The sequence below is a fragment of the Chinchilla lanigera genome, unplaced genomic scaffold (genome assembly GCF_000276665.1).
Source record: "Chinchilla lanigera isolate Chin_1 unplaced genomic scaffold, ChiLan1.0 scaffold00009, whole genome shotgun sequence".
In the NCBI taxonomy this organism is placed as follows: Eukaryota; Metazoa; Chordata; class Mammalia; order Rodentia; family Chinchillidae; genus Chinchilla; species Chinchilla lanigera.
The window spans coordinates 12,833,542-12,858,749 of record NW_004955410.1 but is presented as its reverse complement, the minus strand read 5'-3'; positions in this window follow the sequence as shown (position 1 = coordinate 12,858,749).

The window sequence follows — 25,208 nt, the reverse complement described above, 5'->3', positions numbered from 1 at the left end:
CAAGGATGGAGCCAGGCACTGACTCCTCCATCATACCAAATACCATCTCCTTTCTTTTGCAAGGTATTGAAAGGTTCATTTAATCCAATGACTCAATTGGAACCTTTTATAATGCATTTTATATGACACACAATTTATCCAGGTTTTAAAAATGCATTGGAAGAATACCTTTATACATTTCAATGACCCTGAGAGAGCCCCAGTTACTTTAGATTATATGGATATTGTGCTACAACCTGCCTGCTTCACTATAAACTTTTATCTCCAATTAACTTCTGCTTATGATCTATTTAAACCTTCAAAGAAGGTGGCAGAGGTAGGGAATCAGAGAGAAGCAAAGGCTCGGTCCTGGAATGAGGCAGCTCTCTGTCAGTTTATAGGTATCAAAGGACCAGGGGGGCAGCAAAAGCTGCACAGAGGGACCGTGCCTTCATCTGGCCTCCACAGAGCCGGGGTGGGCAGGAGCTGCAGGTTGCACTGAAAAATAGAAACATTCCAGGTGGGTAAAGCAGCAAAGAGAAGCAAAGGGATGGCACTCCCAGCGCAGGCACCCCGGCTCCCTGTGCCCACCAGCAGGCAGGATCAGAGGACCCAAACCATGGAAGGAGATTCATTAGGACAAATGAGGAGAGAGGCGGAAATAAAATCCCGGAGCCTGTGCAACTGTATGCACATCAGTTGGGCGATGGCACCATCAAAACCACAATGAATAGTTGAGACAGTCAGAGAGCTGAGGTCAGCTACAGGTGAAGCCAAAGTAGCAGAAGACAGGGGTCACCTCCTAAGGGGTCTGTGGACATAGCCCTTATAGATCAAGATGACCTTCTTATGAAAGTGGAGAATTTCCCTCAGCAAGGCATGCCTACTGAGACATGATCTCGTCTTTCTTAAGGAAACCACATCCTCTGATGATGTCAACATTTGAAATTCCTCAAGAGTTTACTGGGTACATTTTGACCTGGGTTACCCTTAGAAAGATGGTACCAGACCCCACTGAGTGCTTGTTCTGGGTTAGCTAACCCATTAGCATATCCATGGGGATGTAACACATGTTAATACTCCATTTCATTAGCCAAAGGTGTCACATGATCACCCTCATATTAATCCTATCATGTACCCAAATAATGAAACAAAAATATTTGATGACCATCAAAAGTCACTGATAGAGTCATCTTAATACACCAAGGAGGTGTCTTAATTATCTGACACCGTCACTCAATACCTGAGAAAATTAATGCACTAAGGGTAAAGGCTTATTTTGACTCATCACTTCAGAGGGTTTAGTCCATTAGCACTGTTGCTTTGGGGCTCTAGTGGCGTGGTGCATCATGGTGGGAGCATGTATTGGAGGAGCTGTTAACTTTATGCTGTCCTAGGACCAAAGAGAAGGAGCAGAAGGGGCCAGGGCTCACAGTCCTTAAGAACTATTTTTACTTTCCTCAACCATTTTCATTGTTGTTATTTTTACAAACTCCCAGTACTGAAGGCTAATGAGGCATTTATGTGTATTAGCCAACCCCTAGACATCAAGCAGAGGCTAGACCCTTTACATATTGTTTTGTGCTATCCAACACCATTCAGGTTGAATTCATTAACCTTCCGACGCACACACAAATAAATCATTCTTCCTAGTTTCTTACAAGAGTGGTTCTCTTAGTGATTGCCTGTTTTCTTGACCATCTATCCTACATATACACAGTGAGAGTGGAAATACTTTTTAGCCATCATTCTATCCCTAACAGTTCCTCTTCCTCGCTTACATGCAAAACAGGACACTCCTAAAGACAGTCTTCATGGCGGCAGTCTGCTAAAAGGCCATCTGACTCCGCACCACACTGCCTGCTTTCACATTGTGATTCTGTCATCTCCAGCTTATGGGACCGTTGGTAAGTTGCTCCACCCTTCTAGGCAAGTATTTCCTCATCCATAAATTGTGGTGAGAATTAAATGTGTTAATAAACATAAAGCATTAGAAGAAAACCTGCCATCAAAAACCAATCATCCAGGTTTGGCCAGGACATAGGGGCTCCCAAGGAGCTAAGGCTTTGGGTGCTAAAACCAAGAAAGTTCCAGGCAAAGCAGAATGATATGGGCACTCCACCGGCAGCATGGTAAACAGTAGAGCTACATTAGCTCTTTTTGATTGATATAGTACACCGAGAGAGGCTAACGTCCTCTGAACAACAGCTAAATTGTTACCTATCTCCAATTTCCATCATTTTTCAAAATCAAATCTTCTGGGCAAGTATAATCTCCTAGAGCAAGGGTTTAATATGATTATGGGCTCTTGTTCTACTTTAATATCCCATCCGAAGTAGAGGCCCAAATCATCTCTGGCCCATCCTGCCCAGTGTTGTTGCTGTGAAATCACAGGCTCATGTTGCATTGTTTTATTTACCCTTAAGATGTGCTGGTTAGACATAGGGCTTCTTCTTATTGGCTCATTTGCTTGAGCTTGTTTAATGAGGCAAATTTTTGTAACACTGGGAGGTAAAACATTATTACTGTCAATGGTACCCAATAGCGTTTGGCTTTCCTATCACAATGCTGTCTATGCATAAGCAAATGACATTTGTTCGCCTTTCTTCATCTCTTAAAACTATATAATCACTAACAGGATATTAAAATTATCTCTGATGCACTGGCCCACACGAAGAGGTACGCACACATACAGTATAATTAAGAGTGACAACAACTCAGGAGGACTTGTTATTTCTAAATGATTCTGTCACCTCAGAAGGAGAAAATAAATGGTATGAGGGGAAAAAACAGGAACTTAGTCCCAGATAAACTCCAATTCTTCACCAGTTCTAAGGGATCTTAAATTATTTAAGTAGTCTGTTGCCTCACCCGGATAGCAGGAATAATAACCGCTTTCATGACCTTTATGAAGATTAAACAAGAGTAATGTATAGTAGTTGTCCAGCTCACTACTTTTCAGTTTGAAATTTACATTATGGTAGGGTGGGAAAACGTATATATAACCATTCCAGAGAGGATAGTGCTACACAGAATTTTTTGGAATCACTTGTACCACATCCTTGTAAATTTCTAAGCAGACAAAAATTCATTCTTAATTCAAGTTTGATGAATAAAATGCCTTAAAAGGATATAATGGGTAACAAGAAAATGTAACTCTAAAGCAAAGAAAAGATGCTTACCAAAAACTAACTCTGAAGCAATTCTAATAGAGGAATCTCAAAAACATCTTGAGGGGGCTGGTGATTTAGCTCAGCAGCAAAGTGCCTGCCTGACAAGCGCAAGGTCATGAGTTCGATTCCTGGTACCGGAAGAAAAACAGAAAAAAACAACAAAACAAAAGAAAACACTTTGAGGAATGATCAAATCTCTCAAACTAATTCATAGCTTCCCAAGGTGACTCCTTAAAACAGCACCCCTAACCCAAATGATTGCATGTACACTCATTCTTTACATGACATTTATTTTCATTTCTCTTATATATTTAAAATTAATTCTGATTTCAGATGTTAGTTTAGATAGTTTAATCATCATTTATGCTTGAAAGCATCCAGATCTGTCATTAACCAAAGTTGGAAATTGTTTCCTGTTATGTAAATTCTTTAGGATGTGTCTAATAAGGCGTAAGGTTGTGTTCATGACACATCTGGCACTCCTGCAGAGGACCACATGAAGGCAAGATTTCCAAGCTAGAACAAAGAAGAGATTTGTGTTTCTCATTCTGACATTTAGAATAAAGCACCCACGTAAGTTGGTTAAAAAAAAAAAAATCTGATTTCAGCATGATTGAATAACACGCTTGCATTAATATCTATTCACTTTGCTGTGAACTTTTGGCCCCAGTGTGCATGATCAGAAACGGTGAGACATGCTCCTGAGCTCCCTCATTTCTCAAAGAAATTTTCCCACTAATACTGACTGCCGTAACTGTCGCAAAGAAAAAAATATGGCCTCTGCCACAAAGTTAAATTATAGAAGAATTAAAAGGAAAAAAAATGTAGGTTACTGATTTAAGAGGCATTTGGTGAGCCTTCAGACCTCAATTAAGGCTGTGATTTGAGAAAAAGAAAATGAATTTTCCAAGCAATTAGGTGGTAATAGATCTAATGGCTTTAGGGGGAAAGAAATGGGTATATTTAACTTTGATATGTAGCTGCCATGCGTGTGTTATATAACTTCTTTTGATAAGTATTTTTGCTCCACAGACCAAAATACCTTTTTTAATTATCTGAAAATGTCTTTGGCAGGGAATTAGAAAGACTAACAGCTACAAAGGAGAAAGGCATTCTGCCTTACTGAGTCAATAGCCTTCACTTTTCTAAAAACATCTCACGTTAATTTCATAATACTCATTTTAAAAGGTCCAAAAATATGTGCTTAACGATAAACCATATGGTCTCAGAAGGATATTTTACAAGAAAATATGTCAGCTTTCATAAACTTCCACAGGGGACCCTTTTCCTTTTGAAAGAAAAAAACCTGACATTGAAAGCACAGTGGAATTTGTACATGAAAAGACTTTTTAGCAGCATGAGAATGCAATGGAATCCAACAGAACCCGTGTATTTCATATTAAAGTAAGGCCCTGTCTTCAGCTGCCTCATGGGACAAAAGAACAAACCATTGATTACAGTAACGTACCACAGGTGTTCAAAATTAATGGAGATTTAGGCTCCTCATTTATTTATTGTTAAGGGACAGGCTGAGATTGATTCATCTAAAAATATAGCTGCTCTGCTATGCCTGTATCCATAGGTAAAAACCTTTTTGAAGCTTTTTTGTTCATAGCGTGCAATTTTCTGGATTATTTAACCCCATTTTTTCCCCAACTACCTCTTCAGAAATTGGTATCATATAAATCTTATGGGGAAAGAAACCCTCCATCCACACCCATCGTATAGAATTTGCTTCTGTATGTTATGATTTTTGTTTAGATGTCCCCCCAAAGTCTCATGCAGTCAGAAGAGGCGGGCTTTTTTCAGAGATGGCTGAATCTAGGGTGTGTGATTCATAGTGCAATGCTGGTGTTGTAGGCAACTGAGTTAGATAAAATGTTACAGGCAGTCAGATAGGGCTGGGCTCTCAAAGGAGCCAGTGTGGAAGAAGAGATACCTTGCAACTGTGGCAGAGACAGGCACCTCCCGTGTGGGCCGGTCCTCAGGACGAAAGATTAAAAAAATGCACCCATACACTTCCTAAGGATAAACATCAGGGACTGCTATTCTAAATAGATTTCTAGCACCTTGAGAAAGCCAGGAAGAGCCCCTCACCCAACCACCTACAGGAAAAGCCCCTGTTCTGTATTCATGCCTATTTGCTATGTGACTTGCTTCCCTATTTGATCCTGATTTAATCAATTTTACCTGAGCAACTACGCTCGTAATCTTATTGATTGACCATAGTTTTGTCCCACCTCATTCCCACCTTGTGATTTCCCAATTTTTCCACCTTGGACCTGCCTCAGATCATGGATTTGCTCTATAAAAATCCCTAGAAAAGGCAGGGTCCTTTTCTGCTCAGGACCCCTTCTGTCTCTCTCAGACAGAAGCTTTCCTTCCCCCCAATAAATATACTGTGCTCTTAACCTCTGTTGTTCCTGAAACTCAGACTTCGATTTTAGAGAACACAAACTCGTCCCAGACATCTATCAGGTTGTGAGTTTCTTTCCCCTATGTCGTGGTATTTAAGGGTGGGATTGCTGGATCAGTCCACTGATTGGATTGGCACCACCCTAATCCCAGCCGTTTGTATACAGCATAAAGGACAGAAAGAGGTTTGTCTCCATTTTTGCTCTTGCTGTGTTTGCTGTCTTCGGCTGTCATGAACTGCTGCCCTCTGCCATGTGTCACCCTGCCTTGGAGCCAGCTGATTATGGACTGAAACTGTGATCTAAATAAACCTTTCCTCCTTTAACTTTGGGTGTTGGGTATTTTGTCTCAGCAACAAGAAAAGTAACTCAGACACTATATGAGTAGGAAACAAATTTCTAGGAGTTCAGCAGCCTCCCTCAGGCCCTTAAACCTGACCTCTAACCTAGAGAACAACAAAAACACCTGGCTTTTGGGTGACAGTACATATTTCAAGGTAATACCTGAATGAGGGTGACTAAGAAAGGGCATACAGAGTTAAATCAGTAGTGATTATGCCTCAGACTTGACTAGGACAACAGAAGTAGAATATCTATACTGCTGATATTGGAGAAATTGCCAATGAATGAAGATTCCAAAGCCATGCCCACAACCAGTGACTAAGAAGTGGAGCCATCATTGAGGGAGTCAGTCACTTTGGCCACCCCAGGGATGAATACTGACTCTAAAGCTCAGTCACTGAGCAGGTGTTCTGTAGTGTTGACACAGATAACAAAACCAGTGGGCCAGTTCTGCCACTGACCTGCCCCTGAAAGCTGCTGTTACCTGAGACTGAAATGTCATGACCTTCGCACTAATGGAGAAGCAGGAGCTCCCTCCACCCAAGAACCCTCTCCCAGGGGAGGAAGTGAGGGCCTGAAGGAGAAGCAGGGGGTGCTGTCAGCTTCAGGAATGCCAAACATCAGTGTCACAGAATCAAGCAGGACAAAGAGGCACCAGGCCATGGAATCAAAGGCAAGTAAAGTGAAGCAAAAAGCAAAGATAGCTGACACACAGCTGGCCTGTAACAGGGCATGAATATTTGTCAGGAACTATATTTATCTCAGCAAATCTTGACAACAGCCTTTGAAACAGGTTCTGTCTCTATTGTAGGAAGAAGAGAACAGAGAGTCAGAGAATAGCAAGTGGAAGAGGGATTATACCCGGGCAATCTGACTCCACAATTCGTGCTTTTGTCAAAGCCTCTAAAAGTGAGGAAATCACCCAAATGAGAAGGAAATTTAAATGAATCAAGCAAGCAGAAAGGGATGGGTAAATACAGTCAGGTACGGAAACACTCCGGGGACATAGCTTCACAGCCAGGACAGACAGAAAGGGGAGTGTGATAACGCTTTTGAAGCCTGTGACCTGTTTCTCTTTAAGCATCTGCAGTTCTAAGACACCATCAGGCTCATATAACTAGAAATAGTCATCTTGGTAAGCATGTATAACTCAAAAAGCAAATTCTGCAGGACAAAAAGAATTCTACTCTCTTCACTTTAAAAAAATATATATTATTTTGGAATCTGTTTGAAAATCTCACTGGAGAAGAGTGTACCGATATCATGTCTTTTATCTGAGGAGCTCAAAACATTTCATAAACACTCTCGCGGTGGCCTCTCAGAAGAACCCTTATTATCTGGTGCCCTAAAGCTAGGGTTGGAGTTATTAGAGAAGAATCCAGTATCTATGTCCCTCTGGGATATTCTGCACTCCCGTGCATTGTAGAGGGAAGACAATGGTGATTTCGAAACTGGAATTTCACAGGCTGTCTTGTAGAGATCACACATACTTCAGAAGCTCTGAAGAAAGTGTATGTTTGTATCGCTTGCTGTGAGTCAGGGAACCAGTGGCAGAGTCTGTGGAGCCTACTGGATTGCTTTGCCTGAGTGGATTTGCTAAGGAATTAGAACAGAATCATATAAAGTCTTCCACCCATTCTGCCATGCTGGTAAATAACCAGGTTTAATCTTCAGCATCTTTAAACAGTTTCCATTATTTTATATTGTCCTCAGTGGATCCTGTATTCCTGCCTACGCATCTTGTATTTATAGAAGAGTGGTTTATAAGGAAATATATGTGACCAGTAAGACCCATAAAATGCAAATGATTGTCATTAATAAACACTCGTATAACAGTATAGCACTGTATGTTTATGACAGAGTTTCTTTTCCTTTTTCTCTTTTTTTTTTTTTGGTGATTGCTCAGTGGGTGTGATTAGATAGGCATGTCCATTTCCATCCTGTTTCCAAGGGGTGAAGATCACTTTCCTCCCACTTACCTACCTAAACTAGTGACCCAAACAGTTAGAAGTCATACACTGACACCCACAACAGCCTTGGCCCATTCTTTCTTACACTGAGGAAAAAAAGTAAAGAAATACGGTGAGTGAGCCAATTCCCTCTTAACTGGCAATAGATATATAATGTTGCGGTTAATTTATGTGTCAACTTGACTGGGCCATTGGAATGCCCAGATATTTGGATAAGCATTACTCTGGATGTGCGTAGGTGGATGTTTTCGGATGAAATTAACATTTAAGCAAGTGGCCTGAGTAAAGCAGACTGCCCTCCCTAAATTGTGCTGCCCTCATCCATTGAGTGGAAGTCCTGAAGAAAACCAAAAGCTTGACACTCCCTTAGATGAGTAAGAGAGAACTCTTTCCTGATGCTTGAGCAGAGGCATCAGTTTTTTCCTACTTTTGGACTCAGCCTGAAACATCAGCTCTTCTTGGATCTTGAAAGTTTTTGGATCAGAGCTTATATTGGCTCTCTTGGGTCTCCAGCTTGCTGACTGTTATTGATTGTGTTTCTCTGGACAACTGTGACTATATAGACATGTATGTTGAATTATTTAGGTGAAGTCCTTCTCTAGTTCTCATTTTCGTCAGTGCTCATATTCCTGGCAAGAATGACTCATAACACATATACTGAAAGATGAGTGTGTCTGTGACTACTGAGAATTGAGTACATATGTTCTGTAGACTCAGCGCTGCGCTAGCTCAGTAGGGGAGAAGACCAGCAGAGGAACAAAGGCTCCTGGTGACCCTGTGCTTCAAAGGACACAACAAACACCCATAAAGCCTCCTGAGAAACCAATGTTCTCACAAATGCAAGACAATGTTCAGGCCGAATTCTAATAAATCAACTGCAGACCAAGGAAGGGAAACCCTTCTGAGTTCCACTCAACTGCTACCTAGTATTAAACAATATTTAGTCAAATTAAACTCCAGGATAACAAACACACAAGGAACATTCTCCAGACTCTGCTGTGATGGCGGATAATAGCATGAGCTTCATCAGTGCTTGGTAACAATGGTTCTCAGAGTGAAGTCCCAGGCCAGCAGTCCCAGCGGCACTAGGGAAGTAGATGGAACATCTCAGGCCCCTCCTCCAGACCTAAGGAATCCGAAACTCTAAGTGGGGGGCCACGCATCTTCACAATTTCTTCAGAGTTTTCCCATATACATGAAAGAACCAGCATCTGTTTCAGGCAGGATGAGATCAAGAATATTTCCTGAAGGAAGAAATTCTTGAGTAAGACTTGACAAGAAATAGAAGGCTTGCCTAATCTTCTCTCCTGATAAAAGACTCAATAAGCAAGACTAGAAGAACCAAATAAGTTCAGGATCTGTCTAAATATTAAAGCAAAGAAAAAAATAATAAAGCAAAGAACCAAAGAAGCAAGATACAAATTCCCAAAGAACCAAGATACATCATGTACAGGTACAAATTCCCTATGATGAATGTTATCATTATTTATATCTAAAATGTACCAATAATTTCTTTAAAACACACACAAAAAATATTAACACATTCCATAAAATAAGTTTGGCCAATCCAGTTTCCACTGATATCACAGCCTCAAAAATATAGACTCCTGGCTGGGTGTGGGGACACACGCCTGTGATCCCAGCACTCAGGAGGAAGGAAGATCGCCATGAGTTCAAGGCCAGCCTGAAATGCATAATGAAACTCCTAGCCAGACACAGGGCACAAACCTGTAATTGCAGCTACCCAGGATGCTGAGATAGGAGGATTATGAGTTCAAGGCCAGCCTGAGCACCATAGTGAGACCTCATTTAAAATAAATAAAGTAAAACACACTCCCTAGCTAGCCAGCCAATCCTCTTGAGAAAATTGGTAACGAGCCCCCAAATCCTCAAGATTTCACATACTGTCATTCCAAATTAAATATATATAATATTTCCCTTCACTGAAAACTGTTATTCCTTTCTTTGTCCATTTTTTAAATATATATTTAGTTTGAAGGAAAATTTCATAGGAAATTTACAAACTATAAAGAGACTGAAATTAACATTACAGGGCCACAAGGATTATGAAATTTTTGTTGACATTTTCTATAATTTTCTTATTTCTTGCTTCAAAGTACAGTTTCTCTTAACATAAATAATATATATCAGTATGCTATACCTTTTCATTTGGGTCCATTTCATAACACTTTTAGTATTCTACTTCCCTCTTGTGGTGAAAATTAGAATGTCACCATTTCTGAACTAAAAAGCCAAGGCTTTATAAGCAGTAAGGAGTTTAAAATAGACAAATTCAGCTGATCATTTCCTTAATTTCTCTATATCATCCAAATTCAGGTATTTTTAAAATGCTTCAAGACTTATAGAATTTGTTCCGTTCATCCAGGTATATGATACCATCCAAACAACCAGTGTGAGAAGCTAGTCAATTTTTTTTCAAACACTAACTTGTTTTTACAGGGTGCTTGACAACAGACACTAAATACAGCAAATATTGCAATCATTAGTGTTGAATGCAGAGTTGCTAATGGCTACACAGAAGAATTTGTGGTAGCCTTTTCACCATTTATTTTTTACCTACTATGCTAGTTCACAGAGTAAATATCATTAGAGGAAAAGCCATTTAATCAAAATTTCATTATAAGATCTAAAACTTACAGTTGACTTCTTATTGATGCCAAACTAAGTGTCACCCCAGCAATAAATTTCAATCATTTATCAGAACGTATGTTGGGCTGAATTACTGAAGTCATGGATGTGGAGTCAAGGCCAGAAACTTAAAACCATAAAACCTTCAAGAGAGAAAAATAGGCAAGATGAAAATTTCAGCAACAACTTTCAAATTCATAATACGCCAAGCTCTTTCCTCTACAGTGTGGGTATGATTATCTCAGGAACACAATTCATATGGGTCAAATGATAACATGTGAGAATCATGCCAGGGTCTTATCAATCCATGCAGAAAACTGGGAGGGACAATTGACTTAACCTTTGAGGAATTATATTTTCCTCTATGACTGAGATTATTAGGCAATGGCATTTATGAAATGTTTGCTGTATTCAGGATGCCAAGCTAATTAGATACCAAGAAATCATCTTGCCCTTTAAGGCTGAGCTCAAATGTCAGTGTCTCTAAATCATACAGAATTAATTCTTCTGGCCTCAATGATATAGTAGTAGTTTATTGCTAGAAGTAGAAGCACATTTCACACACTACTTTATAACAACCTTATGCCCATCTGTCTCATCCCCTCCATTCTGACTTCTTAAAGAGAGGCACCACATCTTAATCTATTATATTCTTCAATATGTAGCATAGTGCCTAGCACATAACAGGTGCTCAATAATTGTTCATCAACTGAATTTAATAAACTAGGGTGAAGGGTGTGATATAAAGTTGAAAGCATAATTATTGCTTTTGATTAGTTCATTGTTTACCTGCAAATGCTCCTGGGTAAATTTCTTTCCTTTCTTCAACTCTAAGTGTATATTGACTGATTCAGCTCTTTGTAGAATTGTAAAAGAATAAAGATGTGCTTAAGCCCTCTCCTGGGGCTACAGAGCGCTAAGAGATGATGAAGTGTTAGCTAAATGCCGTTTGAACACACTTTCCAGGGGCTTCTCCCCAAAGGAACAGGACTTGCTGTGCAGCCAGATGAATCTTGGCCTCTTCTCTTGATTGACACTATTTCTCCCTCTCCACAGTAGCTTGGAAATGCCTCAAGGTAAGGCACGGGCGGAATCAGGAAGTGTTCAAGATGTTGTGCTTTTTAAGGATTTGGAGAAGATGTCTGTGTTCTGATAACATGTTCCCACAATTATGGTAACACAAAATCCCACCAACCACCATGGCAGTGCAGCGGGAGATAAATTGCGCAGTCATGACCTTAGGGATTCCTCCAAAACACAGTAAGGGGACAACCACCTATGCTTTAAGAGCCTGGGGAGTCCCCAGAGGAATCAATGGTTTGTAAATAGCATGCATGCTTCCACAGAGTAACTTTCAAAAATTATCCATTGATTATTGTAAACAGTCTCCCAAAATTAACTACAGTTATTACTCTCAACTAAGTGACAAATGATAGCAGTTTACCCCTGGAACTAGAAGCATACTTCACACTTATTTTATAATTATCACCTGCCCATCTGTCTCATCTCCTACATCTCCTCGCTGTTCTCACCTTTCTGAGCTGTTCTTATTCTCAGCTCAATGACAGAAGTTGTAAAGGATCTGGAGATCTCCACGGCCTTTTCATAGCCTTCAACACACCCATGTATCTCTGAGACCTCTGCAACTTAAAAGGCCAAACACAATGAATGTCTCTGGGCTGGTGCCAGAAAGCACAACCTGTGTTCCCATGTCCTGCAGGCCACGAGTTTACCTTTGGAGGGTAACCAGATGTTTGCGACAGCAGAGACAGGACAAGATATACCAGGATGAATGGCAGAGGCTGGGGATGTGACATCAACACTTCTGGTCTCACTCAGGGACCAAATTTATACTACCTAGTTAGCTTCCTTGTCCGCCCACAGACAGGAAGTCTAGGGTAATACCAAAGGGCATGAACTCAGGAGATAGTCTGCCTGGGTCTGAATCCCAGAATCACTAGGGATTCAGCGTGTGACCTTGGGAAGGTCCTGGAGCTCTCCATAGCTTGGTTTCATTGTCTCTTTAGGGGGAAGAAAGTGGCATCTATTTAGAAGGTTTGATATGAGAATTTAACAACATAAGTTTGTAAAGAGCTTACAACAGTGTCTGGCACATAGTAGATGCTTTTATTATCCAACTGCTCTGTAAAATCTAAAGGTTGCAGTTTGGAATAGGTAAGCTTTTGTAAGGTTGTTCAACTGGAAATAAGAGCTGGAGTTAGAACAGTGCTGGCAGCATGTACATATTCACACACCTCCAAATGTGCTCTTCGCTGCGAACCAGGTTCATCTATTCAGATATGTAATGAGGACCTCATTCTGTTTGTAAAGAGAGACACGAATTCCTTTGTCTATGCTTCATAATGAGCCGGCTCTGCGTTTAAAATCCCAAAAGGGAATTCTCACCTTTCTGAGCTGCTGTAATACCTTGCAATTCAGATAGAATTTACTATCTGCTTTCACTCCAGATCCAGGCTTTGCATATTTTTTTCTCCAGCTGGGTATCTTTATTTAAGATTATTTTCTCCAGATGTGTTTGTGTTTGCTTTTCTCAGTTGAATCTTGTTTTGTTCATTTTTTTTTTCTGCTCGAATCTCTGAGCTCTCCCAAGTCTTGTATAAGCTAGCTCAGTCTGTAGTGTCCTCCTCACCACCATTTGGTGCTAGACTAAGTCCCAATGGTGCACCTTCTCCTGCCAGATCACCCAGGGTGCGGGAACATTCACATCCTAGTCTTCTCTCGGTCATTCTGGCATCTCCCATACCCTTCTCTAGGAAATGTCACCAGCTGGTTCTCTCCCTTTTTTATTTTGTCTCTCTCTCCCCCTCTCTCTCTGTCTCTCTGTCTCTCTGTCTCTCTCTCTCTCTCTCAGTCTCTCTCTCACTCTCTCTCCTCGCCTCCCTTTCTTCTCCTTTTCCTTTCCCTCCCCCTCCTCCCTTTTCTTTGTCCTTTTGAGAGTGAAGGGAAATTTTATTACTGAAACAGGCTTTGTTATTACAACGTGCCTTTTTTCTCCCAGTGTATTCACACAGGTACAAAATCACTACTGAACATATTCAAATAAGATCATTTGTCTTATAAATTACAACCAAGGGCTCATCTGTTTTGGCGTACTTTTCCTCTCCGTGGTATCTAAGGGAGTCAGGTTTCCACTGCTGCCTATATGGACTCCCCATTGTTCCCTGGATGAGTGCCATCTGTTATTTTACAGTACTTAGGTCGTGTGTAAGGGCTGACAGACATCTACCGAAGGGACAGTGAAGGGCCTAAGCACAGCACATCTGCAAGAGTTCTGGCGCTCACCCGGGCGTTAACACTGCTCACCACCTTACAGAGTGAGTCTCTTTGGCACTGTGATAACCATGTTGATTCTGAAGAGTTCAGTTTTCCTTCCTGCGGTGATTTTGAGGAATATTTTATATAATTGTCTGTTTGTGTGGGGTGTGTGAAAGGCTGTATGTTTTGTGCTCCTCTGTAATTGAAATTTCGAGATGGAGAATCCCTCCCCACCACATTTTCTTCTTGTGGCACTCACTATCCTACCTGAGTAGTTTGTACAACCTCGAGCATGACTCACTGGCAATCTCTGCTGATCTAAAATTCATACGCCTGTGTGCTTCCTTCTGAAGGCAGTGATTTGCATTTCTGTCGTGGCTGCAAAGAACAGGCGAGGGTTATTATCTGTTATTATTTGCTGCCTACCCAGAGCACTCCCAGTGGGGTGCCAGAGCTAGGAAGGGGCAAGGTCAGCACGTTAACATGTCCACCTACCTCAGAGTGCCCGGAAGCATCTTGGTGACACTTAATTAGCAGCTTCCAGGGTCAGAGGACTCTAGAAGGCTTCCCAACATCTACTCCTAGCCCACCGAAACTGTCACTTCACAGATTCATGAGAGGAGAGGGCTGCAGAGAGCAGCTGTGAATTTTCTCTGTCTCCCTGTGAAGCATAATAGTCAGCTCCACCTCACTCCTGCTTTGTAGCACTTGAGACTAGGGCGCTCCATGGTTACCACCAGCATCCGCTGGGTACCACACACAAGTTTCAAATGCTTCTTTCCCCTTCAGAAAACAAGAATGAAGAAGGACTGACTGGGAGTCCTTCTGATGAAGAGATGGTGCTCCCACAAGTGGCATTAAAATGACAGAACAAGGCAGATGCTCTGGCAGAGGATGGAATTGGAAGAGAAACTTGACCATGAGCTCCTGTGGTGGTGAAGTCAAACTGGAACCCGAAACCCACATGTAATAAAACTAACTTTCAAACAGAACAGCCAGGCATGGTGGCTCATGCCTGTAATCCCAGCACTCGGCAGGCTGAGGCAGGAGGATCATTGTGAGTCTGAGACCAGCCTTGGCTGCAAAGTGAGCTCAAGGCCAGTCTGAACTGCATAATGAGACCCTGTCTCAAAAAGACAAAAAAAAAAAAGCAGAAGAAAAGGTTTTATTTTTTTGAAACAAAAGCAAGCATGGCGTTTAGCACTAACAGCACTCTTATTCAGAACATTTCGCGCTTTTTTTCTATGAACTTTTCAAATATTTTTAAACAGCAGAGCATGAGGTCACAGAGTGATCTGGTTTGTTTCCTTCAGAGGATGACAGATGAATGAACAGGTTAAAATGGAGCATTTATGAACTATGCTCTCCAGGATTTCTGCATTAGAGATGAGAGCAAAGCTTTCAGTACTAAGATATGTCACAATATGAACATGTGAAAACAAAACACTAGATACCTAAACGTCCAATGACAGGAAAAATGCTTAGCTATAGATACATGGAAGAATTATTAGACAACTACAGAATGATGTTGCTAAATCATCCTAATGATTTGCAGAAACACTCACTACGCAATGGTCCATGAAAGAATCAGGATATTAAGCTCTACCTGTTTCTACTCACACTCTCACGTTAAATTGTCAATAACTTATCCCCTAATGGGAAAGTTAGTGGTGATTTTAATTCCTTCTGTATTTTCTCAAGCCTTCCACAATGCATGTGTTTTACTATTAAAGCCAGAAAATAAATATTTTTAAATGCCAGTTCTGCTAGGAAGAGATAATTCACTCATCAGCACAACATTCACTTATGTGATAGAAATTTAAGATGTAAAAAACACTTTTACCCAATCTCTTCCACTAGTACATTGTAAGTACCCAAAATTCCTATACTTGGAGATTTACCCCAGAATATATTTTGAACAAGCAGTATAGTTTGTATAGTCCTCTTTTCACTGTTTTTTAAATGAGCGTGTTTTTAATATCTATTTGTTTGTTACGTACCCATGTTATATATGTGTGCTGGGAACAGACCAAAAACAATTTGTTCACAATCTTGTTCTTTTTGATAGACAGCTGTGACCTCTAACGATTGGAAGTAGGTGGTAGTTATGGTCTCTTTTCCTACAATTGAGTCAGGAGGGGATACAAAGAATACAAGTCTCTAAGGAACTTTTGAGAGAAGATATTTATTCACAGGCATGGTAGCGATCTCTTCCCTTGACATAGGGGAAATATAATTCCGAACCTGCTAGATGTCAAATGTGCCCAGTTCATGTCCCCTGAATATTGAAGAATGAATTCCAAGGAACAATGGAAGTTAAGAGCAGGAGAGGTTTATTGAGAAATAGCACCTAAGACACAGGAAGGATCCCAAAAGTGGGTTTTCACAGAGGCCATTTCTCCAAGAATGTTTTATGGAGCAAAATAATGAGGTAAGTACAACATAGGTCAAACTATAATCAACCAAACTATAATCAACCAAAAAGATTACAAGTATAGACACTTAGTTAATATCGACCCAACAGGAAAGAGAGACCAGAGCATAGCAAGGGTATATGGCTAGCATCACTAACCTAGGCTTATCTATGACTTCTAAAACAGAAACCTTTTTGGGAAGGGATGGGTCCAGGTGTTCTGGTCACCCACCTGGACGTCTGACACCTATCTGGCTTTCCTGAAACGGGTCGCATGATTACAGTACAACCGCAAGTTTCTGCTTCTCCTTTAGAGAGATATGCAAGCCTGGCCACTGTGACTTCATCCTGAGGTGATGCCTTCTTCAGATGTGCCTCCAGCCACAGTTGTGATATGTTCTCATTTGTACACTGACTTCCTTAAGAACCCATCCTGGTCTGATTGCTTATTAATTTCTATCTAATTTAGCTGCCTATAATACCCTCAGTTCAGAGAAGTCCCAGTTCTCTGTTCCTTTAGGCACAGCAATTAATCTTGTATTATATTAGTGTCACTAATCTGGGCATGGTGGCACATGTCTGCAATCCCAGCACTTAGGAGTCTGAGGCAGCAGGATCTCTGCAAGTTTGAGGCCAGCCTGGGCTACATAGTGAGTTGAAGGCCAACCTGAACTACATAGCAAGGACCTCTCAAAACAAATTGGAAATGGGAAGAGGTGACATTTTTCTTCACACACTTCTGTGTCACCTGAAGAGTTTACAAAGGCAAAGATTACCTTTGTAATACATACTGTATTTACAGTAGTAAAGCTTTTGAAGGATAAAATAAATTTTAAAGATTTACATCTGCTTACCTTCAGACATACGTCGTAAAATATCAGGGAGTTTGCAGAAGTAGAGGATAAACAAGATCTATCTTTCTTGCTTTTTTTTAAATTTCTTTTCTTTTTTTTTTTTTTTTGTTCTTTGGTTGAGTTTTTTGTTTGTATTTTTTCTTTTTTTGACTTTTTTTTTTGAGACAAGATCTCACTATGTAGTATAGGCTGGCCTTGAACTCGTTTATGTAGCCCAGGCTAGCCTGGTACTCATGGCTATCCTCCTGCCTCAGCCTCCCAAGTTGTGGGATTACAGGAGTGTGCCACCATACCTGGCTAAAACCTATCTTTCTAGAGTAAATTTTGCATGAAACTTTTGAAGGGTTAAGGCAGGGGTGATAAACCTACAGCGTGTGTGCTACAATAGACTGTACTATTGAAAGCTCTAAAAGGTTTGCCATCCCTGGGTTGAGGCATTGAGAAACTTACACGGTAAGCAATTTAAAACAGATTTTAGGTACTTTTCCTTAACCCTTGTCCCTTACCTCTCATCCTGCATCTCTGCCTCTTTAGATAGTCTCAGTTTTTCCCATCATGCAAGGGTTTTATGGGAGTAGTCAGGATTTATGCCCTGTGCTATTATTTTGGTTGTTTTTGCTTTTGTTTTTGTTTTTTGTCTTTTTGAAACAGGGTCTCACTGTGCAGTTCAGGCTAGCCTTGAGCTCACTTTGTAGCCCAGGCTGGTCTTGAACTCTCAATGATCCTCCTGCCTCAGCCTCCCGAGTACTGGGATTACAGGCATGTGCCACCATGCCAGGCTCCCTGTGTTATTGTTTTAATATTCACTATGAGCATATTTACCAGATTACCAGAAGTCATCACCAAACCTTTCCTACAAGAACCAAAGAATTACTGAGAAAAAGATAACAGATAACTGTTGCAGACTGGGGGAGCTGAGAAGGAAGTTCCTGAGGGAGAGAAAGAATATTCTAAAAGGCGAAGTCAATGGTGGGAACTGCCAAGCCACTAACCCCCTGGGAAGGGGAGATCTGTAAAGATGTGGGGCGGAAGGGGGGGTGAGCGGCAGGAGTAGTTCGAGGAATACTACGTGGATTAATTACATTTCATAATTTTATTCCTTCCCCGGAGAAATACAAATACGTATTCAGCAGCAGACAGGGCCGTGTCAGTCACAAGATTTGCTGCCAGTGATATACATCTGTCAGCTTATTTGCATCAAGCAAAAGAGCTGAAACTACGATTTATGTTCATGATAAATGGAGATTTGCAAGACATTTGCTTTATCCTGCCTTTCGCTTACTTAGGCATCATGCAGATACAAAAGACACTACCAGAATTTGCTTAGACAACACTGAACACGGGAGTAGGGGAGAGACGGGAAGAGAACATCGCTATGAAATATCGCCGCGGATGCTGGAGCCATCCTTTTAAATTGTGAAATGCTCAAGGCTGCGCGCGAGGAGCAGGAGCCCTTTCTGATTCGAAGGCATTGGCAGGAGGCTTCGTCTGTCAGAGAAGGAAAAGGCAGAATTGAAAACAAAAGTCACCTGGCCCTGATAACTTGAACAAATGAAGGAAAACTTCATTCATTCTTTGCTTCAGCGCCAGGGAACCACTCCTATCCCTCCGGAGAGTCCTGCGTTTCCCACTTCCTATTAGAGGCTCTGAGCACCTAAGGAAGGAAGATAGGGAGATGAGGATGGGAACAGCACTGTTTGATGCTTTTTGTGTCTCAAGAAAAGTAGTACTGTTTTGCTCCTTGCTATCTCTCCTGGCTCTGTAAAAGGACAGATTTAATTCCGCACCCCCGTGTCTGAATAACTATAAGCACTCCAGAATGTCCGCTTGCTTCTCTTTCGGCCATCCCCTCCTCCTCCGCCCTCTCTTCTTCATTGCAGTTTCTGTCCCAGCCCTCCTCCCCTAAAGCCCAAAATCTAATTCCAGCAGCCAGTGCATGATAATGAGCTATCCACTCATCCATCCTCCATCTCCTGGACAAATATTTATGAATAGCCTGTGATGGATGAGAGCGCTGAGGAAGGAAAGAGGCGCTCTTCTTTATCCCCTGCTGCAGTCCATAGTCCTAAGAGAGTCTGAGAATCCTGCCCCTGGAGCACCTGCAGACTGTTTGCGGCTGTTATCTGCATGGATTTATAAAGAGAAGGTATTACATAAAAATTACAAATCTATTCCAACAGTGCTCAGCGACTCCTGGCTCACTGACTCCTCCTTCAGCAGCTAAGTGAACCGGCAGAGCAAACAGAATCTGGTGCCCATGGCAACACGCATTACCGCTTTGAACCTGTCAGTCCGCCACAAGGAAATCACATGAATGGGATGGTTTTCTGTTACAAATAGCTTTTGTTTTCACGTTTTAATTGTGGCGCTAGTTGTTTCTTGATTTCCAAAATCTTCAAACATCCAGGCAAAAAAAGGGAGCTAGGTAATATTGTTTCAAATATGTCGTTAAAATTCCAAGCAGCCTTTTAGTTGGGAGAAAAAAGGGGAAGACAGGAGAGATGGTGTTGTCCCCAGCCTCCCGACTATGTGACAGTGACTGGCAGCTACTCCCTTAGCACTTTGCTTCTTGACTTTTTAAAAGAGTTTCCTCATCGGTGTAAAGCAGAGGCCTCATGAGAGCGCTGCGAGGTTTAATGCTTGCAGAGCACTGTGGATAACGGCTTAGAGTTGTCATTAGCACTGCTGGTAAACCCTGGGTGGGGAGCCTCGGTTTCACCCTCAGCCCTGGGCTGCTTCTTCCAGTCATTAAGAGCCAGGGGGACAAAATGTTCATTTAAGCTACCTTTAATTGCTTCAGTGTGGACCAGGACGGAAGAGGTTTATGAACACACTTTATGAACAAATGAGTTGAGTTCATAAAAAGGGCTCAATGAGAACTAATTTCCACGACTGAGAAAGCTAAGGAAATAAGAGATGGAGCTCCTGTCACATGGCGTATTCAAAGGGAAACCAGGAAAGTCTGGATGATGAAAGGGAAAGAAATCTTAAGCATTTCTTTAAGTTGAAGGTATCAGTACTATTTGTTTTGATCTCAAAATAAGCAATACTGTAACGAGGGAGAGAGGGAAGCGCCTGATTCAAAAAGAGGTTTGATAAACTCAGAGTTGTGGAGAGCATCTCTGCAGTTCTGTCTAGATATGAGTGAGAAGGGCAAAGCTATATAAAAATTTGTAAAATTCCTTTCTAGGCCTTGGATTTACTCTGCCCACCACCGGTGTGGAAGATAATAAAGTACAGCATGATGCAGTGCTCTGGGGCCCCCAGCTCTTCCTTCTTAAGCAGGAAGACCCACTGCTCAGAACTTTGTTGATTTGCTTACTTCTAGAAAGAATTTTATTGAGGTACAATTGATACAAAGAGCTGTGCCTGCTGAATGTGTACAATGTGATGAATTTGCACACATGTGAATCCATGCGGCACCATCAGGACAGTCAAGGTGCTGGGCATACCCACTGCCTCCCGATTTTCCTCAGGACATTTTGGACTGAGGAAGCTGGACTGGCCTCAGCCACTTCCTAGCAGTCACTGCCACCAGAGCAGGTCCTCCCAGTGGAACCCGTGCATTGGCAAATGGAACCCATAGGGTGGAGCGTGCAAGCAGGAGAGAGCTGCCCTCCTTCCCCTCAACCTGAATGCTGGTTCTCCATTGTAGTCAGGGTTTACAAAGGAAATGATGTAATACGGGACACATAATTTTATTTTACTGTAGTCACCCAAAGAGTCAAATACAAAGAGTGCAGGAGATCTGTCCACACACTAAAGACCCAAAGAATCTAGCTGAGGGTCTGTATCCCACAGCAATGACCTACATGAGTCCAGTAAAAGACCTAGAGCCCATCACAATGCCCTCCACAAGTATAACTGGAGGCGTAGACCTCACAACAATGTCTCATGCCAGTCTGTTTCACAGATCTGTTCTGGGAAGACCCAAATGTCAGTGGTGGAAGCTAGAAAGTCCGTGCCAGAGGGATGAAGGATCTGTGTTAGCAGGCTGAGGGATCTGCACTGGAGCCAGAAAGCAACAGTCAAAGTAAGAAGCAGAGCTCCCCCAAAAAGTACCACAGCAATCCTCAGTGACAGCAAGGTCCCGAGCTCCTCTGACAATGAAAACAACCGAGTTCATATCACGAAAGCCAACTCAACAGGCTTCTCCAGAAGACTAAACAATGCACCATCTTCCTCTCCAAAGCCAGAAAGCAATGCTCAAAGTAAGGCCCAGAGCTCCCCCAAAGTGAACCGCAGCCATTCTCACTGACAACAAGGTCCTGAGCTTCTTTGATGATGAGAACAGGTGAGTTCATGTCAGGAAAGCCAGTATGACAAGTTCCTCCAGAGAACCAACAGCCCCAGAGAATCAACAGCCCCTGAGCAGTACCTCTTCTTCTTTTCCAGTTCTCCTTTTTATGTTGCTGGCAACAATCCTCATATGGGCCTCCCACACCCAGAATCGTAATAATTCAGTTCAGCTGGGTGATATAAGCTGACCACCAGTTGTCAATCTGCCACACTCTTATAGCTAGCTCTTCTGTGCCTTCGAAGGAAACCCTGGGAAGCTCCTATTCATTTCCTGGTCAGTCTCAGGTCATGAGCATTTTAGGCAATCAGATATCTGACCAAAATTAGCATTAAATCTTCAGTTTTTATCCTGTTTTATACCCACTTCCTCCCTTGGGCCAGAAACATGCAGGGAGGAAGAACAGGACCTGGTCCTCTCCTTTCTCTTCCTTGTTCTACTTACTAGGAGCGTCCAAGGTCTGGAGGTTGGGCCCAAATGAGAGGAGAAAGAAGAGTGGGAAGGGCACAAATGCTCTCATCCCCTGGACACCATTGTCATCTTGCTTCTGGTCCACGGGGCTCAGTGGATGGCCAAGGAGAGCATGTGTGGACCTTGGCAGGCTGAAGAGATGTTCCCCGGGAGAGACACAGGCTCAGAGTTCTTCTTGCGCCCTTCATGCTGGACCCTTCTCTGGCCAGGGTTGCGCAACCTTCTGCTCAGTCACCGGTCCCTAGGTCTATCTGCTGTTATCGATGGGGTCACTGACTTAGAGGTGTTCTCCAGGATGGAGATCCTCTTGAGACAACCCCATCCGGCCGCCTTCCTCCAGAGCACCCACACCTTGCCAACTAGTGACGGACACTGCTCCAGTGCCCTGGAAGAATGAGGTTGTTCCCAGCACAGCCCTGGTGCTTTCCCCACAGGCTTCTGGAGCAGCCCTAACCATAGCCTCCCACTGCAACCTTCCAATGTGCATCAGATTTGGGCCCTACGGTGCTCACGCGCTAGATGGCACCCATCAAGCCATCCTGGCAGTGTTCCTAAAGCACACTTTGTTGATGGGGGGTAGGGAGAGCAGGGACTTGGGCAATATTGAAACTCAGAAAGGTAAACTGAGTAGGGATATGCGGAGCCCTGGACGCCAGAGGTGAGTACTGTGAACCTTGACCATGGTAGAATCAGACTTCATAATGACTTTTCTTATCTAGCCGTTTCTTTAGAGTGTGGGCTGACTTGGCACCAGTGAATTATTCTCTGCCTGTGAGGGTTTTGTCTTCTTCTGAAACAGCTAGAGAGGCTTTGCAGTTAGCACCAACCCTATTGCAAAAGGTTTTTATTGTTGTTGCTTTTGTTTGTTTTTGCTTGTTCATTTATTTTGCTTGCTTTAGGCTTTTGATATGTCTAATGATGCAAAAATATAACAAATAATATACACATACAGTATGGGGTCAAGGCCAAGACAGCAAGAGAAACTATAGAAGGTTGCTGGAGGGTGTAACCAATTTGCATAAGTAGCTCAGAGGCCTTCTGGGAAAACAGAAATTAAACTCCAACCCTTTGTCTTAACATTCAGTCATGGAAATCTGTGTACTGTCTTGGCACTGCCCAAGGTCCTGGGGCAGAAAAAGTCAAAAGGCTCCTTTCATTAAAAAAAAAAAAATTACCAAGAGCCATGTGGTGGTGCACGCCTGTAATCTCAGCACTCAGGAGGCCAAGGCAGGAGGATCATTGGGAGTTTGAGGCCAGCCTGGGCTACATAGTGAGTTCAAGGCCAGCCTGGACTACAGAGCAAGACCTTGACTCAAGAAACAAAACAAAACAAAATTACCAAGAGAGAAGAGAAGAACCAATGAAGTAAGCCCAGCATTCAGTTAGGTAATCATTGAGGTTGTGATCTCGGTGACTTCAGCATTTCTTGAGGCAGACAACCAAAGATCCTTGAGTTTGGAGAATTGGGAAATTCACACCTTCATTTTCCCCATGTATCTCACCCCTCCTGAGAAATAAATATTTGCTTTACCAAAAGATTGTTTATTAATATCTCATACTACAGACACTGAAGGAAAGATTTTACATCCTTTGGTAGTGAAAATATCATTGATGAGTGAGGGGGTGAGAACTGCCCATAACTGGAAGTCACTGTTGAACACTCAGGGAAATCTGACAATATATAGACCTTGGTAGTAATGTCTATCACTACGCGCTCTAAATTTAATGGACTCACAATATTGAAACATTGTGAAAATGTTCACAGCATGTCAGCCTGGAATACATTTTTATCAGATTACCTTCCCAGAATAGCTAACTGCCACCTGGCTGAGAGATGGATCATAATTTCCACTCCCTGCAATTGTGAGAATGAGATAGTTGATGTACAGAACTTGGCGCTATGCCTAATGACGAAAAGCCGCTCAGTAAGGATAGTGCTAGACGACCACAACCACGAATCTGCGTCTGTGTGAGCAAACTGCAGCCTATACAGGTGCGTTTTGGTACGAATCAGGAATGCCCGAGGAAGAGAGGCCCTCGGCAGCCAGGTACAGCTGTGAGCCCCAGAGCTGGCCAGGGGCCACTAATGGGGAGACTGAGACATTAAGTAAAACTCCACCTCCCACATCACGGAGTTTGTGTTAATAACTCACCCTCTCTCTGATCACCCCGCCCACCCTCCTGTGATTTGCCCCCTCTTACTTTTATGGTCCACTCCAAAGAGCAAAAGCAAGCACAAAGTAACAACAGAAACAGAGCAACTGAGCGTAGAAAGAAGCGGGGGATCACCAGAATCTCATTAATTTCTGTCTCCCTGCAGTGTCCAGGCTGTACATAGCTTTAAAGCAAAGCAAGGCCTCCATCTAGTGGGGAAGCGGAGGTGTCCAACGTCGATACTTGCAGTGTTATAAAACCCTCTCCCACCCTCCACATTAAAGTTGGCAGCTGTTTTAAAGCTATACGCCAACTAAATCATGCTTGACAATCATATTTGTTTCTGGCTACTTAATTCATTCATTTAGTCCAGTAATAGATATTAACAACATCATATTCCCTGCAGCAGTGCAAACAATTACAGCCATTTGTAATGTTCCAGCTTCCACTGTGTCACAAACGCTAATGCATCAGTGCAACTAAATAAAAAAATCTGTCCCTCAGGCAGTTGGCTAAATAGAATAAGGGTGATTTTATCTTCTGTCCTAGTAATCGTGGAGTACATGAAGAATCTGACCATTCTGAGAAAACATTTTCACCCTGGGGTAATATATTTGTGAATTCATCTGATTAAAACAAATGCTGTGTTAAAACTTCAACTCACCCAATATATACTGACTGATTTTTATTAAAAATATGGTGTCACTGAAGACTGCAAAGACACTCTTTATGTTGTGGTTTATTATGGAAAATGCTTCCAGATATGTGAAAAAAATGCATTTGATCCACCGAATCACAGTCACCAAATAAAACTCAGTGTCTGAAAGTTTAATCTAAGCTTCCTATGGCTACTGAGGTAGCTGTAAAAGGAGAAACAACCGGCAAAAATGTGACGAGGTACCACTAACCGGAGAGACTTTTAGCCTAATTAGTAGTGTGCTTCCATTTGAAATAAAATTGAATTTAACGTTTCCGTATTTTTATTATATGACAGAACCTACAGAAACTGTTACAAATCAACTTCTAATTAAAAGTTTGGGGCAGTTGATAAACAATAATTATTTTTTAATAATGTAGTACTGAGAGTTCAGTGGGAAAATAGAAGAAGCTATAAATCTGAGAACAGAATCAAAAGAAGGCTTTCAACAAACTGCGACCCGCAGGGTTTGGAGTAAGGAGACTTGCTAGAACGCCAATGAGGACAGAGGAATAGTCT